At 39.1% G+C, this 26,380-nt stretch overlaps 1 long non-coding RNA gene across 1 annotated transcript; it reads left to right on the top strand.

The window, feature by feature from the left end:
* Positions 1 to 2,205: 2,205 nt before the first annotated feature.
* On the top strand, positions 2,206 to 26,380 carry LOC107546044 (uncharacterized). The gene is made up of 4 exons (XR_001604092.2): positions 2,206 to 2,291; positions 12,109 to 12,229; positions 12,318 to 12,416; positions 26,289 to 26,380. It is a non-coding gene; the product is annotated as an uncharacterized LOC107546044 (long non-coding RNA).

Genomic DNA, 26,380 nt, shown 5'->3' with positions numbered 1-26,380 from the left:
TAGGCTGTTGAACATTCCATACATCTGCGCATAGACCATTAGCAGGTCCTACTTTAGAAGCTATGAGTCATTTGCAAAGACAGAATTTAGAATATTGGAACTTTGTTTCAGCTTTCTCCCAGAGAACCTTCCCCTTCCTATAAACCTTCAGATTAACAAATGAGGAAACAGACCTTCCAGTCCCCCTTTGACTGAAAAGATGGCAGAATAAACTGTTCAAAATTTCCGTGGGACGTGTCCTCCATAAATTGTTCTTTTGCTCTGTGAAACTCAGAAGGTTGTTTTTTAAAAATCCCTAAAAGAAAACAAATCCTTTATACAATGAAAATCCAAAGTTGTTCAAGGGTTTTTCCAATTATCGCTCTTTTCCCTTAGTATATATTACTATTGATTATTTTTACTAGAGAATTTTTAAAAATTACTGTTGATATTAAATGACCTTAATTCTGATCCTTGACTCCCCCCAAGTAAAGTTTTGCTAAATGTATGCCACCTAAAGAATTATTATTACAATTTTTCAGTTTCTCCAAACAACCAATAGCTTCCTAGCTAGGATAGTCATATTTCAGGAAACAGAGTATATCTGCATTTCAACCAACTAATGTTCAGTGAGAGTGTTATCATTTCTCCATATCTATAATTGCTATTATTATAAGTGCTGAATAAATGGTAGCTATTGTTAAGTTTATTTTGATGTAAGTTCAACAGGATACGAGATACAAATCTTTGAAACAGTTAATCATATTAAAACAAAAATAAATTAATTTTTATCATGTTCAAATATATTTGGGCCAGATTTTTGGGACTCTTACAGTTTTCATAACTGTATCATTACCTTATACATATATGCTTAGCTATACATATTTAAGCCACTCACCTATCTGCTGTCAAGTGCAGTTATTTTATACCGTTTTAAGGATTTATTCAGCAATAATCTTGCTACCATCAGAAACTGTTCGGGAGAATAGTTTCTATGAAAATTCTACTTTATAAGCTATTGTTTTAAATAGAGGGAGGTCTGGTAAAAAGATGTGTTAGCATATATTGTGTAATAACCCTACATGGTTTTTCTAAGTCAGTTTTAATCTGTTTGGGGTGTGTAGTTTATCAGTTATATTTTGGTCTCTGAGATGAAACTTGCAAACAAAGCAGCGTGTGAGGGGGCATTGTCCTCTGGGTGTCCACGTCCGCTGCACCTCTAGGGTGCCAGCCTCAGGCGACAGCCAAGGCGAGGCTCCCAGACGCAGCTCTTCCTCCAGGTGTTTCATGGAGCAATTGAGGCATCTTCGCTGCGGGCGTAAAGACACCTCCACCTCTGCTTTCAGGATTGGGACTTGGGTTAAATAAAACACAATGGAAACTGTACCCTAAGTACCTGGTTTTCACCCATTTCTTAAGGCTTCCTGTGTTTCTGAAGTGGAAATTTATAAATACACAGTCAAGCTGTTCTGAAAATAAAATGTAGGTGATGTTGAAAAATAAAGTTGTAGAAGTCATTGCAAAAAAAAAAAAAAAGTAGGAGCCAAAGGAATTTCTGTAACAAAAATTCCCTAAGAGTATTTCACGATGCCCTGAAACTGAGATTGTCCGTTCACTTGAGCTACTTCTGAACCAAGGGAATGTTTTATACGTAGTTGACTCAGCCCAAGGACAGGAGCTTTAATTTTTTGTTATAGAAAATTTCAAAAACACACAAAAATAGAAAATACAGTGAACTTTTATGTACCCACCTCCCAGATTCAGTTACTATCAATATTTTGACATTTGTTTTATCTATAAACACACACTTCTTTGGCAAAATTATATTAAATTAACCATGGCATTTCACTCATATGTATCTACTATATCTCCAATTGGCAGGGATTTAAAAAAAAAATAATGATGCTATTTTTCATTTTAAAAAATAAAACAATTACATCATATATACTTAAAAATGAGCAATTCTTTCCTTAATATCAGAAATATTCTATTTTGAATTAATAATATGAAAGGAAATTGATGGTAAGAGGTGTTCTACGTTAATTAAAAGGCTTATAAATAAATCCCTTCCATGAAAATGTATAGCTGATTTATTTTTCCCATGGAGAACAAAAGACTTTTTAAAAATTGTTTTGTTTTCTTTTTTTTTTCCTAAATTTTTCTCTTCCTCTTTCTAGAGGAGGCATCAACTTCCAGTTCCTATCATTTTACAGTGGTGACTACCCACTGAAGAAGTTCATTTTAATTGACTGAAATGACACGGGGGAATCTCTGATGCATTCTTCCTGAATTCTTCTACAGTCAGCTCTGAGGTAAGTCCTAAGGGGTTATCATCCCTATATGCCTGTCATTGCTTAAAACTGATATGTTTATGAAATCTGTTCCATTAAGAGCCATTGATTAAGCTATTTCTCTATGAAAACCTCTCTTAGAATGGCTCATATTCCATTTGTTGGGTGCTCATCTATTTTTGGCTTTCTACTTAACTTTGATGAGACGTTTTCTGAGGTTTTTCTTGTCTCTCTGTTCTTCACTTGCCTATTTCTCTATTCTGTGAACATCCTCTATTCTTAATTTTAAAAATAGATGACAGAAACATTTTGGCTTCTCTAAGAGAAAAGAAAATTTTTTTTCACTTGATTTCCCCCCCCCTTCAAAGTAGTAACTCTCTTAGGGTGTTTGTTTAGAATACGTTTAGCCATTCTAATAAGCTATGTATTGTTAGAGATGTTTTCCAAAGTATCCTGAGCAGTTTCGTAACCAGGAATTTTACTCACTCTCATGGCAAAGATGCAAATACGAAAAAGAAAATTGTGTGATGCTCTGATATTTTAGAAAGGATCATGCAGTTTAGAGAATTTCAAAATACCACTCAGCAGAGGAGTGCAGACCCCTTGCAGGTGCTCAATGATTTACTTAATAAGTGTATAGTTATTCCAATTTATTTCTGTCATCAAATACAGATTTTGTGGGCCTTATTAATGTTTTAAATCTGGAAGGCATCTCAGAGAACTGTATAGCCTAAAATTCCTTCAGTTTACTGGTTGGGAAACTGAGACCAAGAGAGGCTAAGTGACTTCCAAGGTTTGCCTGAAGGTTAGAAATGGAGTTAGAACCAGAGCCTCAGTTTAATGACTGTCAGTCCTGTACTTTCTCTACAATTTTTGAAAATAAGGAATGATTATGTTACAAGGTGTGAGAAGACAGTGCTCACTCACATGAGTATGTCACACTGTGAATTGTTTATTTCAGGACACCTAATCCTTTCACACTCTTTGACCCAGTGAATCTAGAACGTCTGACACAAATGGACAGCTGGCTAGAGCAGGAGGTAGGGTGGAGGAAGGTTTAATCTGCTTTCATTAGCATTGTGCTGGAATGCAGCTAATGGGAACTTACTCAGGTCAGGATACCTTCTCAAGGGAATTTAAAAATGAGAGACTCCCCCCTAATGAAGCAGGAAATATTGGAATAATTTCATAAAACCGCATTCAAGTTTGCATCTGAGAAGGAGAAAGGATATCCTTCACCTTCAATAATTCAATGTATTTGTTGGCTTAACACAGTCCCTGCCATTTTTGTTGTTTCATTAATACGTTCCCAAAGAGCATGTCACTTGCTTTGATTATACCGGTGAAATGTAAATCGGTACACATGCCACATTTTTGCTGTGAATAAATGTCCTGTTAATAGTGATGAGAAGGAGGTAATAACACATATGTCTAAAGACCCACTTAAGTGATTTAGTCCCAATCCCTTCTCCTCTCCAATGGCAGCTTTAGGAACTGTGTTTAGTATTTCAACTTCCAAATGGATGAGCTTTATTTAAAGCCATTAACAGCTTTATTTAATATTGGCTATTATTTTCATGTATTTTTTAAATTGTTAGCTTTATTTATATTCATATTTAAAATAACTCCCTTTTGTAACACACAATTTCATTGAAAAGATACATAATCAACAACTCATGGGAGTTTTTCTTTCAGTAGGCTGGAGTTAGCACTGCTCCTAAAAAACTACTGTCCTTCACTCTGTGTTTCCAATGAGAAAAACAAATAAATAAATACTAGAAATGTCACTTTGGTGAGGTTATTAACAACCTCAAATTAGAGGGAGGCTCCTCTAAGGGGGAAAAAGGGTGATAAAACACGCCCACTTGAAATGGCCTCATAGTTGAAGCAAATGGCATGGCCCAAAAAAGTCCCACGCAGCAGGAAATGGTAAGAACAGCCTTAAAATATTCCAGAGAAATAGGTCGTTTCAATAAAAAGAAAGGGGGAAAAAAGTCTGCCCATGGCATTGATTGAATTTCAACTGAGTCTATCAAAAAGTTGGGCTGGAAAAACACAGTACTGGGGAATCTAAAATCCTTCAGCATCATTGGAAATTCAGCCTCCTGCCCCCCAAATAATGGAGGCTAACACATAAAAATAAGGTATGGATACTGTTCTTATGTTGTAATTCAGTCTTTTTTTTCTGACATTAAGCTTTAAGTATAAAATTGAACAATGTCACAATGTAGCTAATTAATTTATTCCAATATTATTAAAATCTCTATACTTCACATCAAAGTCACACTGTGAATTATTAAAATGGTCTCTTCAAAAATATCCTGATATCCTGAAAAATGTTAACTCGCGGTAGCTTTTCCTTAACTATAGTATCAAGGAACAACCAAGAAATATTAATAGTCCTAGAAGATAATATGATGATATAATGGGAAGAACTGGGGAATTCAAAGTTAGTTTAAAGGTTTACATCCTAGTCAATGACTTTGGATGGATCACTTAATTCCTCTGAGCCTGTCTTCCTTATGCGTGAAGTGGGACTAATGATATTTACCTTGTTGGATCTCCTCTACCGCTTAAGGAAGATTACATCTTGGCTTAGTGTGTGGGAGATGATCAATTAATGTTTATTTCTCCCGATGTATGATAAGGATAGAGCCTGAATTAAAACCTGAATATCTTAAAGTGCAGGCCAGCGCTCTTTTCCTCGAGATTGCATAAATTGTTACAGTAAGCTGGCAGGCCACACTGAGAAGACTGGGAAGGTTGGGGAGTAAAGATTGTCTAAGAAAAAAACCAACCTAATAAATTTTTTAAATGTCCAGGTGGACAGTATGATAAGGAAGAAGAAGACCATGTATGAATTAAGTGTAGAAATGATGTTTCAGGCTTCTGTGTCTCCAACATTTAGTATATTGTAGGAATCTTTGTGGAAACACAAGTACTCTAACACACTGTGTTATGTTCTGCATTGTACTTTAAAGATGCTTTCTTATAAATCTCTAGTTTTCTCAATGAAGCCTGGGTTGTTGTTGTTTTCTGTTTCTTATACTGTTGAGACATTTATTTTACAAAATATACAGGTAATAGTTAAGGGACTGGTGAACATTTGTATAGAACACTGCCACCTTTTGGTTAGATTTTAATGAGAAAGACCTGTGTTGAGCAAACTGCCTAAAAATTCAATTTTACAAATGGAAAATTGAATGGACTAGGCAAGAACTATCTCAAATATATTTACTTTTATTTAACAACTCCATTAGTGGTTGGATATAGTATTATCTGGTCAAGTCAAAAGGATTTTCCCTCTTATTTTCTACTTACTCAGTTTCTGAGAGTGCTTTGAAAATGCCACTCTTTTGGCAGCAACTGGGTAAGATTAAATGCTCAGTCTTTGCCCTGTGCTATGGAAGGGCATAGTCACTGAAGGCGGTCACTCCTGCATAAGAGGTCATGTTGAGGGAAGGCAAACTAAAGCTTCACCATCCTTGCTGCATGTCATCACTCATACATTCCAGTAAGAGATTTGTATTTAAATGTTCTTTCTAGACCCACCTTTAAGAGCTTGGCTTTACATTTATTATCTCCTTTTTACAGATCAGGAATTTTTAACCTAGAGAAGTTAAATACATGAGAAGTCACAACTTGATTGGGACAGAGATATACTGGAAACCCTGTCTGCTGACTCCACAAATATGCTCATAAGACCTACACTATATTCCTGAAATAGGTACATTTTCCCCCCAGTGACAACTCATCATCTAGGGTAGAAAACAATAATTGCCATGCCAGTTCTAGAGGAGGCTGACTTTGGCTTCCATTCTTACTTCTACCCGCCCTTAGAAATTCCACGTTGTCCAGTGACTTCCCTTGTCCCGTCTGTTCACCCCGCCACCCTGCCCTCAGCGTCTCTCTCGCACTCCCATTTCAACGCGTGGGCCAACTTCTGGCTCCACGTCTTCTCTTGGAATCTTCACCATCACAGAGTCTGCATGTCTAAGCTGAATGCTCCTTTTTCTGATGTAATTTTTCCTTCCATACTGCCCCTAAATCACTCTAGAGTTTTCCGTTCTGCTCTTCCCCAATCCTGCCAGGTACATAATCCTATTAGTTGGCTAATTGATTCCGCCTTAAAAGCACAAACCCAAGAGCTAAGAATATCGAGGTAAGTCCCTGTCCTCTAGGCTCACAGTAAATGGATTTTAGGGTCTTTTTCTTTTTTTTAATTTTAGGTTCTTACTTAATGTCTTTCACATCCAATCCTTTCTTTTCATTCCCACTGTCAATATTTTAACCCAGTGTATAGTCTTGTCAGGATCAGACCTTTGCACGTGTTTCCCAGCTGGTGGTTTGTCTGCCTGCACTCTCCCTGCTCATCCCCAGCCTGAGCCTGGATCCTTCAGGCTCTAACCATTCTATTAGCTCCCGACAGAAGAATCTTCCTGAATCCTGCTTTCCAATGTTGCTTCTTTGCTCATAGGCCTTTAATGGCTGCTATTGTTAGACGAATTATGTCAAACCTATTAGCCTGTTTCTTAAGGATCTCTATAATCTACTACTCTTGTTCAGCCTTATTGCCTACCATAGAAGTATTTCTGAAGGCTGGATCCTCAAATTCCCTCAGTCAGATTCACATAGGCATCTTATTAGAAACATAGGTTTCTTGTCCACCAATGAATCATTTTCTTGCACTGCATCTGAAAATTGAAAAGCAGTCCCTGACATCTGGAAGCTGGTCTGGCACTCACAGCTAGGACATGGTGTTCTCCTGTGGAACACAAGCAATTTCACTCAGTGACCATGATGACCAATATGTAATCAAGTATCGGCACAGACAAAAACAAGAACATTGTCCAAACTACGTAAATGGCCAAATATCCCTTATCCTGGATGATATGACTGATTGCTGCTTCTTTACTAATTACAATTACAGCATTGCTTGTTTTTCCCCCATCTTCTAGGTAAGAATTATGAAGATACCTATTCATAGAATTATCCCTGCTTCTTGACAGCATCTAATCTAGAGCAAAGTCCTGCATCCTTGGATCCTTTCCAAAATCACTAGCACAAACTCAAATATAAGTTTTTTCCTAACAACCTATTACTGAGGCACTGCATGGTTCTCTAAGGTGTGCGGTCTCCCTCTTTGCAATGAATCAATAAACCCAACCTCTTTCAGCTATAGGTGTGTTCGGGTTGTCTTTGGCTGGGCATTGACAGACAGGTCACATAAATCTTCATTTTATTGAACTCCTCAAGTGATTCCAAAGTCGAGGTTGGGAACCACCGCTACAACCAAGCTATGCTCTTATGTTTTCCTATAAACAAGTCATATTCATTATTACTTATCTAAATTTTTTCTGTTCTTCAAAGCTAACTTATGTTTCCCTTCACCACTGAGGGTCCCTGTACCCTGCCATCCCGTGTCATCTCCTCCATCACTGAGCTCATGTCAGTGATACCCTTTGGGAGCTAAATGCAAGACGTGTCATAGCTTCCTTAAAAACTACAGATCTTTGCCTGGCCAGGCGTGGCTCAGCTGTTGAGCGTCGACCTACGATCCAGGCGATCGGGGTTCTATTCCCGGTCAGGGCACATGCCCGGGTTGTGGGCTCGATCAATGACTCTCTCATCATTGATGTTTCTATCTCTCTCTCTCCCTTGCCTTTCCTCTCTCTGAAATCAATATAAGATATATTAAAAGAAAAAAAAGAAGAAAAAAAGAAAAAACCACAGATCTTTAACATCAGACTCTCCAGAGACAAAACCACTTCTAATCTCTCTCCATGGAGGAATCTTCCTGAACTCTGCTTTACAGTGTTACTTCTTTGCTCATATACCTTCGGTGGCTGCTATTGTTGGCAGAATTACGTTGAAAAATTTCAGCCTGGTATGAGTGGGCAAGCTGGCGCTGTTCAACATCACACTCTTCTAAGTAAAAGGTAAAAGGGAGTCCAGAAATGTCAGGCCTTTCTGCCAGGGCCAAATCTAGTAAGAGGCTCCCAGGAAGGCTCCAGAGGCTACACAGGAGAGGTAAAATCTGGCATTGTTTAGTATGCAGGAAGAAGGTAATAAATGAATGAAGAAATGTATGAAAATAATGAATGCTTGCACTCCTAGGAGAATTTTTATCATCGGACATGCTTCAAAAGCCCACAATTTATTGCATGGCAATCACAATGAAATATTAAATTACTTAAATGTATGCTATGTACAGAACAAGGGCTCATGGGATAACATGGGTGGGATTCCTAGAAGGAACAACTTTGTACACGACCACCTAACAGATTAGGAGGAGGTAGTCACTTTATAGGATTGTAAGGAACCATTTTACATACGTGTTAAGGTCTTTTTCAAATACACTTGCTCAAGTAAAAATTTTTAGATACCAAGTTTAGGAGTCATTTTCTAAGGTCTTACTTCACTTTGGCTTGCTGTGACAATTGCTAGCTCCCTGCTTTTAAGATATTTTCATTTTCCTGTCTTTCCTACATTTGTGTTCTTTCTATCCTTTGATGTGAGTGCATCCTCCTGTCCTGAAAAGAGTTCTGTGTAAGAAGGTCTTATGAACTCTTCTTTGTTAGGAAATATTACTTTCTGCATAGTTTTAGATCGAAAAAAGGATCCTCCGTTAGGGAATATCGTGACACATCACGGGTGCTGCCTTCCGACGTCCTCGGAGCTGCAGCAGCGTAAGTGCGTTACGGCCCAGTTACCTTCTCCTGATGTGTACAGACTACGTGGGCAGCAAGTGGCAGGAAGGCAGGGTCCAGGTCTGTCTTATCGGTACCATTATGTCCCCCACATATTTCTTGCACCACATTATAATGCCTTTAATATAAAAGAAATGATAATACACCTTTGCAGAAATTGGAGAGAATGTAACCAATGGCATAGAGAGGCGGGAGAGGGCAGAAGCAAACAACCCGGAGGGCTTTGGCTCTCATCAGAATCAAGATGGTGGCAACTTGGCATGGTTCATGTGTAGGGATCCAAAATGTCTGTGGTTTCGGAGAAGGTATACAGAAATAAGTCCACACATGCTCACATTTCAAATAAGAGCTTGTGGTTGGAGGCGGATTAGCGAAGGAGACATGGCCCTTTCCTTCAGCAGCCCACAGTCTCGCTGAGGAGACAAGGCCAGCGAACAGGCCCCTGCCGGTGGTAACCAAGTGCTAGGCCCAGCCTGAGAGCTGAGCTCCGCTGGAGGCGGGGAGTGCGGGGAGGAGGGGAAATGCACTGAGAATTCAGTCACTCCCTTTCATATGCTTGCCCATGTCAGTCAGTTTGCCCATTAAAAAATATAATTTCCCAGAGGCTAGCAGCCATGCCTCTTTATTTATTTACTTATTATTGATTTGAGAGAGAGAGAGAGAGAGAGGGAGGGAGGGAGACTCTGATTCATTGTTCCACTGATTTATGCATTCGTTGGTTGAGTCTTGTATGGACTTTGACCAGGGATCGAACCCACCACCTTGGCATATCCGGACAGCCTCTAACCAACTGAGCTACTTGGCCAGGGCCTAACCATGCCTTTTTAACTGACTGAATTCTGATAACTAGGACAACTTCCACATCACTCATCTTAGAGTCTCTAATCTGTGAGGCGATTCTAGCTTCCCTGTAGCTGTCTCCATTAAGGTCCAATTCACCTGCCTCCTCTACTCACCTTTGGGGCTAAACTGTTAGGTACCCACTTTACAAAGTGTGTCAGTTTTGCTGGCTCTCCAAACCTCCAGCTTTGACATACTGGCTATCGAGACCTGCACCGTATTTGCTTTTCTTTGCCTTAACCGGCCTACTTAAAGGTGATATATTCCTGTCTAGTCCTCTCGGTGAAATGAATTCCTGGCCCAGTCCTTTCCAGGCTAGACTGCCAAGCTATCACTCCTGCCCCCTTGTATTAGTTATCTCTTGTTACTCAACAAATTACCCCAAAATTTAGTGGTTTAAAATAATGAACTTTTACTATCTCACACAGTTTCTCAGGATCAGGAATCCGGGAGCAGCTTAGCTGGATGGCTCTGGTTCAGCCTCTCAGGAGGCTGCACTCAAACTGTCAGCTGGGGCCATGGTCACCCAAAGGCTTGAATGGGGCTGGAAGATCCACTTCCACACTCACTCAGATGGCTGTTGGCAAGAGGTCTCAGTTCCATGCTGCTAGGGCCTCACCATAAAGTTGTTCACGTCAGGGCAGCTGGCTTCCCCCAGAGTGAATGATCTGAGAGAGACAAAGGCCACACTGCCTTATGTGACACATACTGCTAGTCCCACTTTATTCTGTTCATTAAAAGTGAGTCACTAAGTCTAACCCACACACAGTGGGAGGGAGATGACCTAAGAATGAGCCTACCGAGGGGCAGGGACCATTGGGGCTGCTCTAGAGGCTGCAGGTTACATCCCTTTATAAGGTGACTTCTCAGTTCTTCATTTGAAATTTGTTCATATGTTTAACTCCTTGATAAAGGTGAAGCGAATTATAATCTGTTTGCCTGTGAAGCTATATGAAGTTAATATTTTATACTTTGGTCTCAAAATAAGAGTTTTCTTTCTTCCTACTGACAGATTTTCTCTTTTTGAAAATATACGTATCTTTTTACCCAATATTATCTTCCACTGAAAACTGTAGGTTACCATTTCTTGCTTATGCTGATTTGTAAGCCTGTCAGGGTAACAGCACAAAGTATTCCTTAAACAATGCTGAGAAGCAAATGGAGAATTCCTCCTCCTTCTTACTGCCAGCTGAAAATATTCATTTCCATATCCAAATCCTTTGCCACTCAGAAAACAAGCCAAACCCACTTCACTGTAAAAATGAGCATTTGGCAAACGTTTTCTTCGCTTACTTATATCAGATAAATAAAGGACTGTATTAGCGTGAGCATTGGTTTATTTCAGAAATAAATGAAAAAAATTCAGGGCTTGAGTCTTCAGTGTTTAGAGGAAGCAAAAATTCAGCAACTAAAACATAACCTACTACTGTCATCTTTTAAGCCAGGTATAAATTAGAAGTTGAAAGTCAAAGTCATGGCCTCTGCCATCAGGAGCTTACAGTCAGTGAGCATGTTAGAGCTTGGTTCCTAAAACACCACACGTGCTGTCATTCAGAAAGCAAAGTCTGGTGTCATGCCCCCGTTTTATCTTTAAGAAAACAGGGATTTTGTCCGTTCTTAAATACATGCCTACTTAGACGGCACTGAAAGAGTTGTCTAAAGAAGGAATGATGCTAAAATACCCATTTGTGCAGAGCTCTCGCACACTCATAGATTTGGACATAGACCCTTGGGCAAGTGTCTGAACAGAATGAAGACAGGACTGGATTCCAGTCTCAGTTCCACCACAGCTGGCTGATTTCAACAGCATCCCTGAGCTTAGTTTGCTTAAAAGTGAAATGAGAATAACAAATACCTATACTTGCCGATTTGTTTTGATAATTAAAGTGTGTTAAACTTTTAGTGAAAGAGCTGGCACATAGTAGGCATTCAGGAAATGTTAGTTCTTCCTCTTGTATCCCACCAAAACATACTGAATTTCTCTGCTGGGGAGCTTTTTCATACAGTTAGTAGTTGCCTCATCTTCTGGCTCTGCTGGCAGATCTGGGTGTGGAGGGGAGCTCTTCTACCTTCTGCATAGAGAACATCATTAGATTGTTAACTATATTCTGGACACTTAGGAGAAATTGAGCTGAATATTTAAGTACCCCCTGAAGTCGATGCACGATTTAGGAAATTATGCATATTAGAATGTTATGCTGCAACATGATACATTAAGCCCCAATGAAGCTGTGGTTCCTAATTCAGACTGTATTAAGTTTCTCTGCTTAAATTTTATTACCGTGTAGATCATCGATATCAAGTGAATCAAGCCAACTATTAAAGCATCACTAACAAGAGAAAGACATTTTAATGTATCAAGAAACCACTCTACGAAATTTTACACAAGATATACCACTTATTTTAAAGGTATTGGCTGAAAAGTTGCTAATGTCAAGTTTTATATTAATTTTTGTTTACCAAATGCTTTGCAATCACATTTATTTCCCATCTCCAGAGACTTCTGGCAATGGACCAAATCAAACCACCACCTTGGAGAAGTGATTCTGCTGAGGTGGAAGGCACCGTTACACCACACGCGGATTGAACATTTAGGGTAATTTCATCTACAGTATCCTGTAGTGCCCCTTCTACTGTCAAAATAGCCAGACTATAGCCTTGAACCTTTTCTCGAACACGCTATCTCCCATGAATTGAAAGCTATATTGTCTCCCAAACCCCCTTCACTTTGCCACAGAGCCAGGTAAGAGAGTCAGAACACTCTACACCTTGTCCTCCTTCCAAGCCATTTATTGTTTCACTTTTGCTTAACTGCTTTTCTTACTAGAACTTAATGTAACCCTCTTCTTGTCATAGAATCTGAGTTTCCTTGTCACATCCATGCTTGATATATTTTTAAGCAATATCCCAACCATGCTCAGTCTTAATCTCACACTACTCACTTTTCCAAAGGACTGATATATAAACCATGGCCCAATTTTTACATTTACAATGATAACTATGACTATGAAGAAAACACAGTTACTCAGGTTGAAAATGAGTCCATTTGATCCCTGTAGACCAATTTATGAGGGAGCCACAGTAGAATCAGAAAGCTGTTGGGTGAACCTGTAAGCATAGTAGGTAAAGTTAGTAATATTATATTCTTAGTTAATGTTGTTAATCTGTGATTGCCTGATGCCTTTCTTCACTGACAACCATGTTGTTAAACAGACTAAATATTTGACCAGTTCATAGTAGATAATGCTTTCTAACCATATTGGAGGCACACACAAAGTTGCTATAGTTCTTTCTGCCTTCCTCTCAAAAGGCCCCATGCGGACTTGGAAACATGGGATATATTCTTTGGCTACAGACTCTTTTCTTTACTTAAACACAATATGATTGATTTAGACTTAGGCACTCTTCCTTATAGTCACCTTGATAAATCTTGGGTATTCCTCTGTCATCTTAACCATCCAGTGATGATTATGCCATGTTTTTCCCCCAAAATTCATGATGAGGGGATATTTAGACACCCCTTTTGCCCTACCTCATGCTCCCCTAACATATTTCCAGCCCGGGTGTCATTATGACAACCAGGTGTACAGCAGTATTACCTGGCAGCACCTGCCTCCACTACAACTTCTTGCTTCCTGCATCAGGGGATTTTTGCTGTAATGCCTGTGGGAACCTACTCAACTAAATTGTGACTCACATACAAACCTGTAAGTCGGAGGGACTTAACACAATGAGGAATGAGAGGCGGTAAAGAAATAGTTCCCTCTTTCACCCTCTGAGTGGACAGATTCTGAGGTGTGGTCAATATACCTTCTCAGACTGTCCCCATATAATGAGATCACACTGGTTGATTGGCCATACTCCTTAAAAGGAATGTATGTTTTTCTCAATTGAAAAATGTGGAGCGCAGGGGTAGTTCCGTTATGCCCATTTTCACATTGGCAAGTAGAAATGCCATCATGACTTTCAGAAGTGTTTTATCAGCTCCCAAGTCAACATGCATATTCTCCAGAATATTTAAACCCATCAAAACATTTGGACAATTTGCAAAAATAAACAGCATGAGAAAAATTTTAATTAGGAAAACTTAGTAAATCAAATGTTAAATTGTCTACATGATTCTCTTCTGTTCAATGTTGTAGCATAAAAAAGTGAAAAACTGGAGATTTGCCCTTAGAAATTAAGTGTTTTTCTCTTTTTAACTGATGGAAACATGCTATGGAAACTAGTCACAAAATAAAATTGCTGCATTATAAATATATGTAAAAAATAAAAGCCCTAGTACATGACATGATCTTTGAATTTTCCTCAAGAAGATATCCCATTTAATACCTTCCCTTAAATACTGATACAAAATCAGAGGTCAGCCAAACATCTTGGCAATGCTAAGAAATTATACTTTAAATGAAGTATGCAAACTCTTATTTTCATTTTCTAATCTTAGTTCAGAGAAGATGGAAAATGCAAGTATTCAGTCCCCAAAGAAATATTAACTCCTCAAACTGGGCTGCTTTGGAATAAAAAGTCCTACATGTGTGCCCTGTGAACTTAGTTAATATAACTACAAGTACTGCAATTTCTGCATTTCCTGATTTGTACTAAAATTGCAAGTACATTAGTTTAATATTTTATAGGGGTTTTGGAAGACTGCTCTTGAAATTTTCAAGGTCTATACAGGGTTGCCATTCCTCTGGAAGCAAAAAGCCAGCATCTGACAATAATTCTCTATAATCTTTTACTTGGTCAAAGGCTCTGGTTGATTATAGTTGTGACTTTTACTCACACACAAATTGAACACTTTCACAAGTAAAGAGGTTCTTTTTTCTCTTTTGTTCAAAATAACAAAAATTAGCCCGGCCGGGCGTGGCTCAGTGGTTGAGCATCGACCTAGGATCCAGGCGATCGGGGTTCGATTCCCGGTCAGGGCACATGCCCGGGTTGCGGGCTCGATCAATGACTCTCATTATTGATGTTTCTATCTCTCTCTCTCTCCCTCTCCTTTCCTCTCTCTGAAATCAATAAAGATATATTTTAAAAAAACAACAAAAAAAACAAAATAACAAAAATTATACACCATACCCTCTCTCTATCTCTGTCCTAGATTCATCAAAGTATTACATCTAATCCCAGGCACCCTGATTAGTTACCCAATCACCACAGATACTTTTAAAAAGGGACAGTTTTTATCTGAACACTCAAATTGTGCTTAAATGCTTTGCAAGAGTTCCATTGACTTTATTCTTTATTCTGTCCATTGTTTGTGGTTTTTATTTCTTTGTTTTTGTGGCCCTATACATCTATAGGGCACTCTTTTATTGACTATTGACAAAAATCTATTCAAATAATAAATATTATCATAATTCTAAATTATTTTGTAGAAACAGGTTTATATTCAGATGCATAGAGTAGCCTACATAAACCTTTCTCTCCAAAAAAAAAAGGTATGTAATTTTGTTTTCACGTGGTTATAAGAAACGGTAAACTTTCTGTTATTATTTTGCACAGCAACATTCATAGACCTTAAATTTTGGGTATATTGATGACATTACCTGGAAACTTGGTAGAAATCAAATATTCCATAATTCAAGAGAGTTGGCAAATGATTTCATAATAATTATGACAAATACTGTATTACTTCATTTATCCGAGGTACCCAGAGTAGTGAAACTCATAGAAACAGGAAGTAGAATGGTGCTTGCCAAAGGCTGCGGGAAGGGGGAAATGGGGAGTTGCTGCCTAATGGGTGCAGAGTTTCAGTTTTGCAAGGGAAAAAGTTCTGAGGATCTGTTGCACAGTGTGAATATATGAAACACTACTGAATTATACGCTTAAAATAGTTAAGAAGGTCTTAAAAACTTACCAAATTGCATATTTTAAATATGTGTGGTTTATTGTATGTTAATTATACCTCCATAAAACTATTTCAAAAACATTGGAAAGTGTAATTTTAGCAAGTGACTAAAAGAATATAGACTGCCAAGTCAGAATGCCCGGCCTCAGACCCCAGCTCTGCCCCCTCTAGTGCTGTGACCTTGGGCTAGTCATTTCATAACTCCGTTCCTCAGCTTTCTCGTCTGTTAAATGAATTTATAATAGTACCGCCTTACAGAATTTTCTTTGAATTACATGAGCTAATAGTACTCATACAGCAAGTAATCTAGTACATTGTTTGTGCTAAATAAAAGAATCCACCTATTGATCTCACTCCTAATGTATTTCTACGTATGGATGTTAACAGAGATTTTTTTTCTAAGTGGTTGCTCTACAAGAAATTTTAATTATTCTCTTAGCTTATCTGAATTTTAAAATCTTTTTATTACATATAATTTTTATATGTGTGACTTTATAATAAAAACAATAAAAGGGTTTTTTTAATGAATAAAAAATAAGTCACATGGTCCATCTAGTTTAGAAGTTTTTCTCTCTTGATAAAACTGAGCAAACGTGGGTTGTTTTAGAAATCCTTCTAATATCTTTAGCACTATTATTGAAAAAAGATACTATTGTATATGTATGAGAAAAATAGTTTACAATAACAATCTGCAACTGTTATGAAAATTAAAGTTTATAATCCTCTAAATTTTTATAGTTATATCAATTATAGAGTAATTTCCTAACTGTGTGTAGCCTGGGTGACAATAACCCAAATTAAATGCAAGGCCGCAGAAGTTTTTCATATGGATGTCTTGCTGACCCACTATTTTTGCTACAGTGGGAAAAGCCACGGTAGATTTGGTGTTAATCCTGCTTTTCCCCTGGACAGAGTCAGTTCTGGCCTGCTCTATCTCTCATTACTGTGATGACGGCTCTATCCAGATGCTAAATACTCGGGAGACACTCCAATACAGTGTTAAAGACTGAACACTTCATCCCCAAAGAATGTAGCATTCCAAGAGAAAACAGGCCTCCTCTGACACTGGTAAAATTGTGAAGGTGTGTGATAAATTAGGCATCAAAATGAGAGGCCACAAATTCTTAAAGGTGCTCTGGCCCTCACAGTGAATCCCTCTTCCTCTCTTTCCAACACAGAAACAGTCATATATTTTAAATAATGATAATAATAATAGTGTGCAAATAATCACTAGTAGAAATAACAAAGTGTTTTCAAATATAAAGTGTTACAATAAGCTTTATGCAATTAAGAAGGCTGTTCTACATGGGAATTAGAGAATAAATAGCTAGAGATATAATTAACAATCAAAACTGAAATATCTTAAACTATTTGAGGAGATTTATTTTGAGAGGATGGGCAAGAATACTTTGTCCTTAGGGCACTGGTTTCTTCCATTGTCTTTCCTTCTTGTCTTTCATTTCTCCCTCCCTCCCTCCCTTCTCCTCTCCTTTCCTTCCTTTGTACAGAAATGTTCATTTCTTTACATTCAAAAAACAAAGGATTTTAAAAGTACCATTTACTTGAAACATCAACTTACTAAAGAAATACAAAAAATTTTAAATCTAAAATGAATTTTATTTATATCAAATAAAACAAACGATGGCTTGTTTTTCAAACAGATTTGGCTATAAACTAGAATAATTGTATTTCAAATCAAAAGTACGCAAAGTATCATTTCTAAAATGATCAATGCCTATATTTGCTTTAAAAATGCAAAATAATCTGCTTCAAAAAAACAAATTATGACAAGTGTTAAAATTTACTAAATAAGAGATTTATTTTGCTAAAGCAATGTATAAGTCCAAGTATTTTTTGTTCCTTCTTACTTTTTACTGCAGTGTAACTTAAAGTATACAACCTAAGTATATATTTTGATGAATTTGTAAGTTATAGCCATGAGCCACCAACCAGATCACCACAGAGAACCCTTAAAAGACAATGTTTCCTTCAATTTTAGGTACAGAAGTCTTCCCTGGAGATACTGTTTAAAACGTAGATTCCTAGGGCACACTCAATATCATTGTGTCTGGATGGGTCCCTGAGACTGAATATTAAATAAGCACTGCCATCTGGACAAACTCTGCCCATGAAGGAAGCCTAACTTGACTCATAACTCTAGACATTCCATTACTCTCAAGATAATTTTATTGGAAAATCTAGGTGGTTTTCTACTGAGGATGAATGTTTATGACATTTTCTGTCCCTGAGTAATTTTAAGTTTTAGTGTTATTTTCTGCTTCCTTGAACCAGAGTCACCTAAATGAAGTTTCCATCAGTTCACGGCAAAATGAAAATTAAGTGCCTAGTGAGTTTTTAATAAAAGTTAAATGTATTTAAGGATTGTTCTTAATTTTGAGATTATGTTTTCCTACTTTCAGGATTTTGAAATGCCCCCTATTTTATGAAATCATTTCACAGTAAAATAATTTTTGTTGTTGTTTTTTAATTTAGAAAAATAAGGACTTAGTCCCTGTTGTTCCTCTGAGCCTTCAGGTCTGCTCATGAAACTTGACAGCCACCGGGTAAAGCAGAGTGCCACAGCCCGCACAACTTAAAAGTCGGGGTATTTTCTCTGCCAGGGCATGTCTAATTTGGCTGAAAATTTTCTACTGCTCCAAAAAATGGCATTGGCACCTTTGCTCTCCTTCTGTAAGTACCACATCCATTCGAGGAATGGGGGGGAAATAAAACCACCCAACCACTGTTAATATACGGATTCATTTTTCCCAGTGCTTTAATGCACAATTTTTTTAAAGTCAAAAATATATACATGAGCACTTGATATTTTTCTGCAACATTTTCCAACATCACTAAAAACATTTTCACTGTAGTTTGTCTGTAAAATCTCTTCTATGAAAGCTCCCTAATTTATTACTCCACATTTAAATTTTAAATATAGAGGTGGTTTCTACTTTAAAAACATTTCCCCTTAATCTTATTTTTTCCATCATCATTTATCTCCCCTATTGTTTTTACTTTAAAAATATATATATAAATAACACTACAGTGAAAATTTTGTACACATTTAAAAACATTTCGTTAAGAGAATTAAAAGAATGAAATTGATCAGGGAGGGTATTAGCATTTTTTATATATTGTGATTCAGTTATCTATAGTCGCATAAGAAAAATTCCACAACTTAGTGGTTTAAAACAACAATCATTTATTATTTCTGTACGTAGAATTGGCTGGGTTCAGTCATGCAACTGTATTCAGCTGAAAGTCAGGCTGAAGTTGGAATGTCTAAGACAGCTTCACTCATGTGTCTGGCACCTTAGCTGGAGTAGCTCCAATAGCTAGGGGCTGGCCTGGCCTCTGTCTACATAGTCTCTCATCATTCAGTTCTCTAGTCCGAACTTATTTGTATGGCAGCTGGATCCCATGAGAGTGAAAGTGGAAGCCACCAGGCTTCTTCAGACCTAAACCGACAACACAAAGCAAGCATGACACCAGACCAGATTTAGAAGTAAGAGAAACAGACTCCACTTTTTAATGGAGAAGCTACAAAATCACACTGCAGAAGGGCACATGGGATATTGCCGTGGCCATCTTTGGAATCGAATGACCACATATCCCATATTTTTATTTTTTAAACCATCAATTTATAATAAAAAGTGTATGTAAAATATACCTCTCAGATTGGCATGAATTAAAAGAGTCAGCAAGGATGTGTATCAACAACTGTCAAACGCTCCTGATGGGAGTGTTATCTTGAATGCCCACTTTAGAAAAGTTTGGCATTAACTGCCAAAGTTCATTGGTATATACCTTGAAGAAATAGGTGCAGAAGTAGAGCAGAATAAATATATAAGAAGGTTCAAAGCAGCATTATTCATAGTTCATTACAGCCCCAAAGTGAAAACAATCCCAAAGTTCACTGTCTCGAATAGGTTTTTTAAAATGTTTTTATTGATTTCAGAGAAAGGAAGGGAGAGGGAGAGAGATAGAAACATTAATGGTGAGAGAGAATCATTAGTCCGCTGCCTCTTGCACGCCCCCTACCCAGGATCAAGCCTGTAGCCAGGGCATGTGCCCTGACCGGGAATTGAACCATGACCTCCAGGTTCATGGGTTGACGCTCAATCACTGAACTACACCGGCCAGGCGACTCTAGAATAGATTTTAAGAAAATGTAGAATATTATAGAGCAATGAAAGTAAACAAACTATATACTCCGCAACGTGGATGAATCCTTAATATTGAATATAAAATACAGGTCACAAAAGATGCATACCATGTGATTTCATTTATGTAAAGTTCAGAAGTAAGCAAAGCTACACTATGCTGTTTAGGGATGGATACATAAATACTATAATTATGAAGAGCATATGAAAGCTAAAGTATGAATTTGACCTGCTAAGGAGGAAGGTGAATGGAGGCAGAGGAAAGGAGTAGCTGGGTGACAGGAGGGAGTTGGCTGAATTTGAGGGATTGAAGACAGTGAGCAGAAGGATAAACAGGAATTTAGGTGCCAATTTAAGCAGTTTCAAACTTCATGCTACGAGCAATGAGAGGCCATTGATTGGTTTAAAGCAGATGACAATATGATCAGGTTTTCATTTTCAAAGAGTAATTTTGCCTGTTGTGTGTAAAATAGATGAAAGAAAGTCAATCGTGGGTACAGGAATATAATTAGTAACCTATTTTAAATGGCTTCAGGTGAGAGATGACATGGCTTCCACTGGTGCACTGACAGTGAAAAAAGAGAGGAAAGGGTGGATCGGAGATAGGCTTGGACGGTGGACTCAATAACACTTTGATGTTTGGGGAGTTTGGAAAATAGAGCGAAGCAGTGCGACTTCTACTTTCTGGCATGTTCAACAAGGTGCCATTGATCAAGAAAGGGAACACTAGGAGAGCCGGATCTTGATTTTTGGATTCCTGGGCTATGTGCAAGTGTAGATGTTACTGAAGCAGCTGCATGAATGATCTGAAGCTCAGAAAAAGTGCCTGAGCCAGAGAGAGAAATGATATTTTTCCTTTTAATGTACCATGACAGTAAATAAAATAGGGCATAGCTAAGGTACCAAGAGCAGATAAAATGACTCAGAAAACACACACACACACACACACACACACGGAAGCAAGAGGCAGTGAAAATGTTAATATTATCTACATGTAAATCAGTCTACATGATGAAGGGGCACAGAGGTGAGTAAGATATGGTTCCTAGTGTACTGTTGATGGAGGAGACAGACACTTTAGCATATCATATATATTTTACCTGGTTTATTACAAGAACTACAAGATGCTGTGAGATCCCAGAGGAAGTCAGTTAAGTCTGGAAAGTTGAATAAGAATTAGAAGAGGAAAGGTGGGAAAGACATTGCAGGCAGAAGCAAAAAGATGCACAGAAGCACCGAGTCTTGAAACAACATCATATACAGTATGTGTGATCACAAGCAGTGCAGTAGTATTAGTACACAGGGTTTGAAGGTTAGCCATCTGGGGGTCAGGCATAAGAGAGAAAGACCCCCGCTGTAGCCAGTCTTGCATGCCCTGTGAAGGAAGGAGTGTAGGATTTACACCGTGGGAATAGGGGAGGGACATGGTCATATTTGCATGTTAGGGAGATGACTTAAACCAATCATGGAGAGCTCGGGCAAAGCTGAGCAGAGCAGAACTGGTTAGGAGAGAAATAAGCTGCTACGTGTACAGGGAGTGTTGAAAGGGATGAAGAGGGGCAGTACATTTAATAAATATTTGGGACTGCTCTCTAATTCAAAAAGCCTGTGTGGAAGATCCTATTTTCTCAGTGCAAGGTTCTTCCCAGCTTTCAATTCAGTTGACAGGGATTCCGGTGATGAGGAAGCCCAGGTTTTAAATCTGAATTCCTACAAAACAAAAAGCAAAAACAAGCAAATAACAACTACATGGGGAACTATATGGGGAACTATATAGCACAGCAACTATATGGGGAAGCTAAATCGCCTGGGCAATATTTACAACAAAGGTAGGGCACCCCAAAACACAAGTGGGTGGAGCCAAGCCCCCCATAGTCATAGATTCTCAGAGTCTTTGTGGGAGGAAGAAGGGAGCCAGCGGGCAGCAACTGTAAAGCGCAGGCCCAGCACAGTCAAGGGCAGGGGAGCTCAGCCGCCAAAGTCGCGCGGTGCTCCGGGCTCAGCAGCTGGTAGCGCTCAGCCGGGGTGGGGGCTGCACGGCTGCAGGGGCTGGAGCAGCAGAGTCCCCCTGTAACCCCAAAACTGTGACTCCCGGGTGCTCCCACCTAGGACACGACCCCACACTGAGGAGGAGAAGCTGCCAGGACAGTATAATCTCAGCATCACCTGTACAGCTGGGACCAAGTAAAGGCCCAGCGGGCTGGAAACGGCCAGGAAATCCCAGAGCGCAAGCCACCCAGGTTTTGACAGCTACACAGAAACAACAGAAGAGGGAGCATGCCGAGGCCAGAAAAGTCTTTCTCCACCCCTCCCTGTCAAAGCTCAGAAGAAACACTAATTCCCATAGAAAGGATTAGTGTCGAGGAAAATCCCATACAAAATTATAATTTAAAAAAAGGGAGCAAACTAACATCCCTACAGACAAGGAAAGCAGGCCAGGAAGATGTGCCCACAGAACAGCCCCAAACTGTAACGTGCCATCCAAAACAAGCCTCAAAGACACGAAGGCGCGAAAGGACACCATAAATCAGTGAGAAAAGCTCAGCGTGGAGGTGACAGGACTCAGAGGAATTGGACACGCTCAAAGGAAACAATCAGTGCGAAACAAAGGCGAAACCAACGGAACAGAACAGGAAATAAGCCAACAATGCCTTAAAAGACAAAGTAAAAAAAGAGGATTTTTTTTTTTTTTTTTTTTTAATTTTTAAAAGAAATTATTTTAAAAATCCAAGAGAGATGAAGGATGAGAAAGAGCAGCTCGTACGCAGGTCTCCACCAGCTACCTCAGGCCGGGCCTCTGCTTTTCACCTGCTGCTGCTTCACAACCCTTCTCTTAGGCACCTTTGTATCTTGTGGCCCCGCTCAGTTTTTGTCACATGGCAGGCACAGAATACTTTTGTTAAATAAATGGTGCTTGACGCCCTCCTCTCCTATCTTCAGGACTCAGAGAAGCCTTCGAAGATAAGAACACCACTAAGCCAGCTCCCGCCCTTCCCTGGCACGGAGTTAATTTTCCACTGCCACTTAGCAGGAGGAAGGGGCAGATCGCCCTTTCAGGGATCAAATACCAGGAATCGGGTTCTTTCCTCTCAACAGTCCTACTTCCCCCGTGCCCACTGGACCCTGTGACATGAAAGTTTTGTCTATCGTGTAGAAATTTTCAGGACACAAACATATTCTTTTGCCCTAAATCACATATATTAATTCATTCAAAGCAAATAGTTATTATGCAACAAACAGTTATTGGGCGGTAATGAACAAGACTACAGGCTAGGTTCCTGCCTTCACAGAATTACCTTAAGGTGAAAAGTATGCAGACCGGAAATCACATGAACAAGATCATTACAGATGGTGACAGCACTGGGAGGGAAGCTGTGCTAGACAGCAAAATCAGGGAAGGCTTGTCCAACCATATCCACAGCTTCCTATCATCCTGTTAGTTTGATGTTAAAGTTCTCACATGCCTTTCTGTGAATCCCAGTTGTTGTTGTTCTTTGGGGCTACCTATAGGCCTTCTTTCCCTTGTCTTTATTTCCTCCAAAAGGTACATGGGTATAGAAATAAATACACCCCACTCCTGACCTTGTAGAAGTCAGTTTAGTGGGAGAGACAGAGGTGTCAACCGACAAGTAAATACAACATAACAAAGGGTAAGCCACAAGTATGAACACGGTTACCCTTCCTAGTCAACTCTTCTGCCTCTGGAGTCCCTGGAAAATCCTGTTTTTCTGTTTGGATTCCAGGATGAAATTCTGCCTGGCTCCCTCCATCATCTCAATATTTACTTTTTCTGAAGAAACTTGATTTGCATATAATACTAGCTTAATTCCCTCATATCCAGTAGATCCTAGCATTGGCTTGTGATATATAACTTACAGTAACATGGAAAAAATATTTTTAAACACCTTTCTTAAAAAGTCCGTATTTTTCACATCACAATTTTCAAACAAGTGCTATATACGATTTTTAGCCAGATAACTGAAGCTGGCTGCTGTAACACAAGAGAATGTGTTCAGAAGGTAATTGTCATTGTTAGAAGTCTGTACTGCATTTCAGTATCACTGTATTTCTATCAGTATGTTAACTAACCACATGGGTCTGGTAATCAGGCAGTGAGTGTTTACCTGGACTGCAGGAATTTTTAAAGACAGATAACACAGACACAGAATATTATATAAAAGACACAGAGAATCAGAAGTATTTAAACAGACACATAGGTGTTTTATGTTTTGAAGTGGCTCGTTGTTTATATCCGCTTGTCAACTCCTAGAATCATCACAATTCTTTCAGGTCCCTCTCAGATACTCCCAACTCCTGGGAACTCCTCTTTTCTCCCAAAGAATGGGGTAGCCCCATTCCAGGCCCTAGCGCTGGGGAGGGCAGTGATGAATCCCTCGTCCCACACCCTTCACTTCGCTTATTACAAGGCCCCAGGACAGAGCAGAGTGAGCTTTATATGAGGTGAGAAGTGAAGAAGGAAGGGAATTTAAGTCTTCTGAAGGCGCCTTCTCTCCCGTGATTCTTTCATGAGGATGACAGCAGGACTGAGGCTTCTGGAAATTCTCACACAGGCGTGAGATGGCGTCCAATAAGGTCCCTCCAGAGCAAGAGCACAGGGTCAGGAAAAAGTCACCTTCTAAAGATATACACTCCAAGAAGCAATAATTATTTTGGGAGGAGAAACTTAGCAAACACCTAGATGTAAAAAGTCTGCGCTTTCCACATAATTAAAGCACTCCACTAATACCCCCTGCACATCTCTATCATGGCACTTACTACACTGCAGCATAATCGGGCTGAGGATCTATCCCTCCTGCCTACCCGAGAGTTCTTTTATGTAGTAAGAGCATTTTAGTTGTTTTCTTAACTTCAGGATCTAGCATTGTGTCTGGCACAGAATAGGACCGAATAAATAAATGTGCATTGAATGAACTGGAAATACTGTGTAACTAAAGAAGGCAGACATATTAAAATGCAACAGGCATCTCCATGTGGTATATAAAAAAGGCAACTGGATTAAAAAGAATGTTATTTAGAAATATCTAAGACAACTAATAAGCCATGAGTGTCTAAAAACATATCCACTGCAGTAGACAATTACAAAATACGGCTGACTTTCTTTCAAGAACATGTAGGTCTGGACATCCAGGCTCTACGCACAATTACTCATTTCTACAGCATTTCTTGAGTACTTGTTATATGCCAGGAATTAAGATAGGAATTGGGTCTATAACAGATATTCATAGTCCTTCTACTCAATATGTTTAGTCTAGTAGGAGGAAACATGGTTTAAAAAATGGGCTCAAACCTTAAGGCCCTGAGATAAGTTTGTTGCCAGCAGAGAGAGGCAGGAGGGAGTGATTAGTTCAGATGTGCTCTGCTAATGGGAAACACAGAACAGGGGAGATGATGCTTCATGTGGGTCTTAAAAAGTGAAGAGGTGATCAGTAGAGTGGGAGGGGGCAGAAGGGCACTTTAGACTGAAGGAGCTGCTGGGGAACAAGTGAAGTAGTTTATTTTCTTACAATTCTGGGGGCTAGAAGTCCAAGATCAAGGTGTTTACAGGGTTGTTTCTTCTAAGGTCTCTCTCCTTGGTTGGTACATGGCTATTTTCTCCTTGTGTCTCCATATGGCCTTTCCTCTGTATATGTTTGTGTCCTAATCCCCTCTTACTAGGACACCAATCATATCAGATTAGAGGCCACTTAATGACCTCATTTTAACTTAATTGCCTCTTAAAAGACCCTATCTCCAAATACAGTTACATTCTAAGGTGCTGGGGGTTAGGGATTTCAACGTATGAATTCCGGGAGTGGGGCACAATTCAACTCATAAAAGTGTTAGATGTGCATTTAGATCACCCAGGCAGCAGGGTGCAGGACAGGTAGACAGATGCAGAATCTGGGATAGGGAGACCCCTTTGGAAGACTACTGCAGATGTCTATGTGACAAATGATCAGAGCCTGAACTAAAAAGACAGATGCGTGTATCAAAAGGAGATATTAAAAGAATCACTATGAAAACTGGTCTACAGGATAGAATTCAAACTTATCAGCACCCTTGACAATAGACCCCTCAAGTCTTGCCATATGACATCACACATGCTACCCTGCAGGCACAAAGGCCTTCTCAGAGTCTCCAATGTCACTGTGCCTTTCTCAGGGCTAAGCCTCTCTATGCCTGCTCTTCTCTCTGCCTGAAACCTTCTTTCCTCTTTTCTTAGGCAGCTGAACACGTGTTCAGGTAGAGGTAGTCAAATGTTGCCTTCCCTATGAAGCTCCAACTTTCTCTGGGAGCAAGTCACTTTCTCCCCTAGACTCTAAGGAGCATTCTGTGCACAGACTTTCTCACACTGGGCTATGAATTATTTTACGTCTTACATACTTGCTACCCCCATTAAACTGTAAACTACTTGTGGGCTGGGATTAATTTCCTTTCTTTGATTCCCCAGAGCCTGAGATGGTGATCAGTGAATGGAAAACATTCAGTAATACTCGGTGAATGTATGAGAATCAAAGCCTTCACCTGATACCACCTAGATAC

Source organism: Miniopterus natalensis, chromosome 16 (assembly GCF_054644295.1).
Source record: "Miniopterus natalensis isolate mMinNat1 chromosome 16, mMinNat1.hap1, whole genome shotgun sequence".
In the NCBI taxonomy this organism is placed as follows: Eukaryota; Metazoa; Chordata; class Mammalia; order Chiroptera; family Miniopteridae; genus Miniopterus; species Miniopterus natalensis.
The sequence above is the reverse complement of the archived record's forward strand: the minus strand, read 5'-3'. Positions and strand labels throughout refer to the sequence as shown.